We start from the raw sequence: 7,500 nt of genomic DNA on the forward strand, positions 1-7,500 counted from the left end.
CTTGTGACGTCACAAGTAGCCGAGGAGGGGTAACAGGGCGCTTCCGGGCCCGGGCTCCCGAGCTGCCTGTGACGTCACGCCGTGCCCGAGCGGGCCCTGGCTTGAAGCAGGCGGCGGCTCGGGATGACACGGGCACCCGCGTAGCTCCAAGGCAGGGAGCAGGCCGTGGCCTGAGCCTCTCGCGGCGAAGTCACGCCTGGACTAGGACGTGATGGGCCTGGGCCGGGCCGTGGCTGGTGGGCTCTCACGCGAGGGGGTCTCCTGCAGCTTTCGAGCCGGTAGGCAGGCCAGCGGCGAGGCGAGGCCTGGCTTATGCAGCGCCCCTCGTGATCTCACCTTCAACTGGGGAGGCGACGGGGCCAGCGCAGCTGCCGGCTAGCGTACGGACGCGAGGGTCGGAACCGGCAGGGAAGAGTTCGGCTGAGACGGGATCGAACGCGGACCTGAAAACACGCGACGAGAATCACGAACGGAGAGGTCAAGCGGAAGCCTGACCAGCGCTAGGGCATCGATTCAGAAACGGTTCAGGAGCTCACGCTCTGCCCACGCACGTGCGCCCGCCTGCCCCGCACCCCCACAAGCTGCCCGGCCCGAAGCCGTCTGCCTGGGGCTGCCCGCGCGCGCACGCGTATACGGCCGCCCCCCCATCCCGCCAAAGCCGCCCCACCCGCCACGTGCTTCTCCGTGAGACCGGCGGCGCCCCCCCAACACCGCCGCTTGGCCCGCGACGAGCCCGCCCCCCCCCCCCCCCCCCCCCAACCCTCCCGCCACCAGGTTCACCGTGACACCGGCCGCCCCCCCCACCCCCCAGCCCACCCACCCCCCCCCCGCCACCCCCCGCCCCATCCCACCCCCCCACCCCCCGCCCCCGCCACCCCCGGGGTTCGCGAGGAGACCGGCCGCCCCCTACCTCCGGCCCGCTTTCCACCAGCAGCAGCACATTGGCCGCTCCAGGGAAGGAAGGCGGGAGACCTTAGGACCCAGCGGCGTCGCCGCCGCCGCCTCCGTGCCGGGGGGCCCGGAGGGGCCTCCCGCCGGCGGCGGCGATGATGGGTGGCGCGTGTTTTGGACGCTGAGCCCCCGCAGCTGCCGAGTCCCTGCCGCGCCGTGCCCGCGGCCCGGCTCCCCGCCTTCCTCAGTCGGTCGCTCGGCCGCCCGCCCTCCTGCCCGCCTGCTCCGTTCCCGCCCCGGGTTGAAAGCCAAACGAACGCCGAAGGGGTGGGAGGGAGAGCAGCGACGGGGCGGGGGTGTGTGTGTAACAACAGAAACCGCTCCCCACCAACACCACCCCCCCACCACCCCCCCCCCCCCCCGCCCCCCCACCGCCGCAACGAGCTCTGTCGACCCCCCTGCCGACCCCCCCCCAACCCCCACCCCTCCCGCCACCAGGTCCACCGTGACACCGGCCGCCCCCTGCCACCCCCGGGGTTCGCGAGGAGACCGGCCGCCCCCTACCTCCGGCCCGCTTTCCACCAGCAGCAGCACATTGGCCGCTCCAGGGAAGGAAGGCGGGAGACCTTAGGACCCAGCGGCGTCGCCGCCGCCGCCTCCGTGCCGGGGGGCCCGGAGGGGCCTCCCGCCGGCGGCGGCGATGATGGGTGGCGCGTGTTTTGGACGCTGAGCCCCCGCAGCTGCCGAGTCCCTGCCGCGCCGTGCCCGCGGCCCGGCTCCCCGCCTTCCTCAGTCGGTCGCTCGGCCGCCCGCCCTCCTGCCCGCCTGCTCCGTTCCCGCCGCGGGTTGAAAGCCAAACGAACGCCGAAGGGGTGGGAGGGAGAGCAGCGAGGGCGGGTGGTGGTGGTGGTGGTGGTGTAACAGAAACCGCCCCCGATCCCCCACCCCCCAGCCGTAGTGCTCCGCGGCGCCGAGGAGGCTGCGGTCGGTTGGCGGCCGCACCCACCGCCCTGCAGCTCCGGAGTTGCAGCGGTGGGGCGGGGACCAACGGCTCTTCGGGCGCGCGGGCGACGGTGGGGGTCGGGGGGCTGGGGGGGGTGGGGGGCTGGGGGTGTCTGTGTGTGTGCGCGTGCGTGCGTGCGTGTGTGTGTGTGTGTGTGTGTCTGTGTCTGTGTGTGCGTGTGTGTGTGTGCGCGCCTGTGTCTCTCTCTCGCGCGCGCGCGCTCTCTCTCTCTCTCTCTCTCTCTCTCTGTGTCTCTGCGTGTGTGTCCGAGCTCGTGTGTGTCGCGGCGGGGGGGGGGGGGGGGGGGGGAACAAACAACAAAACAACAATCCGAACAACACACACACACACACACACACACACGCGCGCACACACCCCCACACCCCCTATTCCCACACATAAAGCCCGGGAGCCCCCTTCCCACCCCCCCACCCCAACCCCGTCGAAAAAAACCTAAACGCGAATGCCAGCGAGCGCCTGGCAACGCCGGGACCCGGACCCGGACCCGGACCCGGACCCGGACCCGGTGAAGGGCGCCCGGTGCCCACGCCTCTGCGGCACAGCGAAAGGCGGGGGGAAAGAAACAAAATAAAAACACACACACGCACCCCCACCCCCCCCCCCACCCCCCCTCCCCCGAGACTAAAGCTAAACCCACGCTGCGAAACCAAAAGCTGAAGCCGAGGACCGCCCGGCAGCGCCGGGACCCCGACCCGGCGAAAAGCGCCCGGTTCCCGATGCGAACTCGCTCCAGCGAGACGGGCGTCTCCGTTGGGGGTGAGGTGCGGGGAACGTCGCCGCTTCTGCCGGGTCCCCTGGCAGCCGCGGGAAGCGGGGGGGGGGAGTGGCGGGCGGCGCCGTGCGGCGCGGAGTGGCGCGGCGCAGAGGGGCTGACTGGCGGCCGAGGGGGCGGGCAGCGAATGATGCCAGCGACTGCATGGCAGCCAACGGGTCGGGGCGGGGGGGTGGGGGGGCTGGTGCTGCGTGCACATGAGAGCGCGGCGGGGCGCGGGGGTGCGGGGGTGCGTTAAGAAAAAAAATTTCCCTTTTCATTTATTTTTTTTCGGATTTCATTGGCATCTATCGAAACAAAAATGTCTCGCACGACGCGGCCGCCAGGTCTACCCGCCTCCGGGGCGTGAAGCGGCCGACAGGTCTGCCCGCCTCCGGGGCGTGAGGCGGCCGTCAGGTCTACCCGCCTCCGCGGCGTGAGGCGGCCGTCAGGTCTACCCGCCTCCGCGGCGTGTGGCGGCCGTCAGGTCTACCCGCCTCCGGGGCGTGTGGCGGCCGTCAGGTCTACCCGCCTCCGGGGCGTGAGGCGGCCGTCAGGTCTACCCGCCTCCGCGGCGTGTGGCGGCCGTCAGGTCTACCCGCCTCCGGGGCGTGTGGCGGCCGTCAGGTCTACCCGCCTCCGGGGCGTGAGGCGGCCGTCAGGTCTACCCGCCTCCGCGGCGTGAGGCGGCCGTCAGGTCTACCCGCCTCCGGGGCGTGAGGCGGCCGTCAGGTCTACCCGCCTCCGGGGCGTGAGGCGGCCGTCAGGTCTACCCGCCTCCGGGGCGTGTGGCGGCCGTCAGGTCTACCCGCCTCCGGGGCGTGAGGCGGCCGTCAGGTCTACCCGCCTCCGGGGCGCGACGCGGCCGTCAGGTCTACCCGCCTCCGGGGCGTGAGGCGGCCGTCAGGTCTACCCGCCTCCGGGGCGCGACGCGGCCGTCAGGTCTACCCGCCTCCGGGGCGTGAGGCGGCCGTCAGGTCTACCCGCCTCCGCGGCGTGAGGCGGCCGTCAGGTCTACCCGCCTCCGGGGCGTGTGGCGGCCGTCAGGTCTACCCGCCTCCGGGGCGTGAGGCGGCCGTCAGGTCTACCCGCCTCCGGGGCGCGACGCGGCCGTCAGGTCTACCCGCCTCCGGGGCGTGTGGCGGCCGTCAGGTCTACCCGCCTCCGGGGCGTGAGGCGGCCGTCAGGTCTACCCGCCTCCGGGGCGTGAGGCGGCCGTCAGGTCTACCCGCTTCCGGGGCGTGAGGCGGCCGTCAGGTCTACCCGCCTCCGGGGCGTGAGGCGGCCGTCAGGTCTACCCGCTTCCGCGGCGTGAGGCGGCCGTCAGGTCTACCCGCCTCCGGGGCGTGAGGCGGCCGTCAGGTCTACCCGCCTCCGGGGCGTGAGGCGGCCGTCAGGTCTACCCGCCTCCGGGGCGTGAGGCGGCCGTCAGGTCTACCCGCCTCCGGGGCGTGAGGCGGCCGTCAGGTCTACCCGCTTCCGCGGCGTGAGGCGGCCGTCAGGTCTACCCGCCTCCGGGGCGTGTGGCGGCCGTCAGGTCTACCCGCCTCCGGGGCGTGAGGCGGCCGTCAGGTCTACCCGCCTCCGGGGCGTGAGGCGGCCGTCAGGTCTACCCGCCTCCGGGGCGTGAGGCGGCCGTCAGGTCTACCCGCTTCCGCGGCGTGAGGCGGCCGTCAGGTCTACCCGCCTCCGGGGCGTGAGGCGGCCGTCAGGTCTACCCGCCTCCGGGGCGTGAGGCGGCCGTCAGGTCTACCCGCCTCCGGGGCGTGAGGCGGCCGTCAGGTCTACCCACCTCCGAGGCGACCGGCGGTGGCCGCTAGGTGTACCCGGCTCCACGTTGCCGGCGGCCGGCTCAGCGTCCGTCGAAAGGGCTGCCAGGTCTACCCGGCTCCGTCGGGACTTAGAGCGCGGGCAGACCTGTTGGCTCCGGCAGTTCCTCCAAGGGGTCGCTGTTTCGCGCTGCCTCCAGTTAGGTCATCGTAAGAGTCGGCGTCTCTGCAGCGCCTCCCCCGCTGGCAGGCAGACACTGCCTTTAAGCGCCCCTTTCCGGCGCGGACCCATATTCTCCTTATATAGGGGCACGAGGCGTCTCTGCTCCAGACAAGCGCCACCGAGCGAGGGCACGCGGCTTAGCCGGCCAAGTGGAATGCTGGGCGGCCGCAGACGGTGGTTTCCCCCGGGGAATTGGGCACGGTTCTCAAGCCGGTGCTCTGTCAGGCGAGCGTGCACGGAACCGAGAGCACCCAGAGAGATGCCGAACGGCACGAAGCCGGGCGGCGTTGGGGCGGTCGCTGCCGAGTGGTGAGAAAAGGACGGGCAGAGGTGCACGGGAGAGGCCGAAGACCGGTGGCCGGAGGCGGCTGGCGGCACTTGAACGCTGGATACTGGGGGGGGGAGCCGAGCTGTGAGACTACCGTGGGTGGTTACCCCCGTCCCCCCCCCGGTCCCCCGAGAGCCCGATGATGGCGGAGGGGGGGAGCGCCGGTATGTGTGTTGACACAGCGGTGCTCCGTACGGTTCCAGCCCGTCGGGGGCTGTTGCCCAGCTCCTTGAGGGGGCCTTGGGGATGGGACGAGAGGTGGCGGCGGCGGCACCTGCTCCCTTTGTTTGCCGGCCTTAAGCCGGAGCCCGTGGCATGGGCACGCCACGGTTTTGGCTGGTCGCGGTGGCCGGCAGCTTGGATGCAGACGGCCCGGGGGGGGTGTGTCTCGAGCCACCGGTGGGTGGCCCCCCCCCCCCGGCCCCCCGAGAGCCCGACGATGGTAAGGCGAGAGGCGGCGGCGCCTCCCTGGTTCTTGGTTTACTCCTTTCGTTGCCGGTATCGTATGCCATACGTGCGGGGCGGCCTGTGGTGTCCGGCCGGCTCTCGGCGTCCCTGGTTTCTACCGGCCGGGCTCGGTGAAGGGAGGTCTGCACGGTGCTGTGAGCGAAGGCTAGTCGACTCCTCGGGTCCTTTGCTCTCTCGGCCCTAAGCCGGAGCCCGTGACATGGGCACAGCACGGTACGTTTTTGGCCGCCGGTGTTGGCTGGCAGCCGGGTGCAGATGGCCGTGGTGGGGTGTCTCGAGCCTTCAGCGGCTACCCCCCCCCACCACTCTGGTCCCCTGAGAAGCCGGATGATGGTAAGGCGAGGCGGCGGCGCCTCGGTCCTCTTTTCCGCTTTCTTTTTTTCCTGGTGCAGATGCCATACGTGGGGCGGCCTGCGGTGTCCGGTCTGCTCCTGGCGTCCCTGGTTTGTACCAGCCGGGCTCAGTGAAGGGGAGGTCTGCACGGTGCTGTGAGCGAGGTTGGTCGGCGCCTCGGTTCCTTTGCTCTCTGGCCCTAAGCCGGAGCCCGCGATGCGGGTACAGCACGTTTTTTTGTTTTTGGCCGGTGGTGGTGTCCGGCAGCCGGATGCAGATGGCCGGCGGGGTGTCCTGAGCCTTCAGCGGCTTTCCCCCGGCCCCCCGCCTGAGCTGTTCCACACCTGGCTTTTTCCCTCCGGGGTAACCTGTTCCCTGCGTTTGTTGGGCAAAGGCCGGTGGCCGGCGGCGGCCGCCGGCACTTGAACGCTGGAAGACCGGCGGAGTCGAGCCTGTCGCGGCTTTACCCCGGTCCAGCCGAGTCGGCTGAAGGGAATCCTTGTGCGTGGCGGGTGGGTGGCGGCGGTGGCGGGGCACATCCCGCGCACCCGGTCCCCCACCCCCTCGACTGGTACCGGTACGGAGGCGTAGCCTACTGAGGCTGGCCTCGGGCACGTCGGACAGGCTTCGCGGCGAGCCGGCTCTGCCGGTGTTGAAGCCGCCGGAGCACCTGTCACGGATGTCGCCCCTGCTCGCTCGCACGCAGAGCCCCGCGTCGTCCGCCCGCCCGCTTGCGGGTGGCCGAGGGCAGGCGCGCGGTGGCTGTCGCTGTCCCAGGACCCGTGGCCGTTGTGGCCTTCGCTGATCGATGAGGCACTTGGGGTCGCGTCGGAAAGGGCCCCCGGCGGGCCGGCTCTGCTGTACTCCCCGTAATAGGGAGCCGCGGTGGCGTCCGGTGTTCAGGCAGGGCGGTCTCCTTTCCAATTCGCTTCCCCGCTGTGAGCGAGGTATCGTCCTAGTCTCTTCCCCCCCCCGAGCGAGAAGGGGGCCGTGGCGACGGCGGCGAGGCGCGTGCCTCCCCCGTGTCACCTCACCCTGTCCTGCTGCCGCTCGGCGCGGGGGGGGGTTTCCTGGGCCTTCCTTACCGAACCAGGCTGTGTGACAGCCGCGTGGCCCCGCGAGCCACCAGGTGTCCTAAACCACGCCGAGGCGCCGGTGCCGACCTCGGTCCGGGTGCCCGTGGGTGCCGGCCGCAAGCAGCGCTGGGCGGCGAGGGCGGTCGAGCCGCGAAAGAAACCGGGCCAAAGCGAGGGAAGAAAAGCGTGTCCGGGCCGCGTCTGCCCGGGCGGGCCTGGAGGCGTGCCGCGGGCGGCAGGGGGGCGTCCCCCTCCGGCGCTGGCGCCGCCGCCGTGTAGGGCTCTCCGTGCCGCCCTTCCGCCTGCTGCAGAGCGAGCCGCCCCGGCAGGGGCCTCGGTCCGCGGGGTCGCGCCCGCCTCGGCGGGTCGCTGTCTCCTCTAGCACGTCCGGTGCTCCCGCGGCAGTGGGGAGGGGGGGGGAAGAGCGAGCGCTCGGTCGTCTCCCCCCCCGCCCCTTCCCTTCCGTTGGGTGGTGGGCGCGTGCCTGCCGGCTGCGATCGCCCGCGATCCGCAGCCCGGGCCGGCCTCGGGGGCGGGTCAGCCCCGGCCGGCCCGAAGCCGCGCGGAGCGAGGCGCCCCGGCGCCCGCGCGTGTGTCCCCTCCCTCCAGCGCCGTCTCAGCCGGCGGGGGGGGGTGA

Source organism: Athene noctua, unplaced genomic scaffold (assembly GCF_965140245.1).
Source record: "Athene noctua unplaced genomic scaffold, bAthNoc1.hap1.1 HAP1_HAP1_scaffold_391, whole genome shotgun sequence".
NCBI classification, from domain to species: Eukaryota; Metazoa; Chordata; class Aves; order Strigiformes; family Strigidae; genus Athene; species Athene noctua.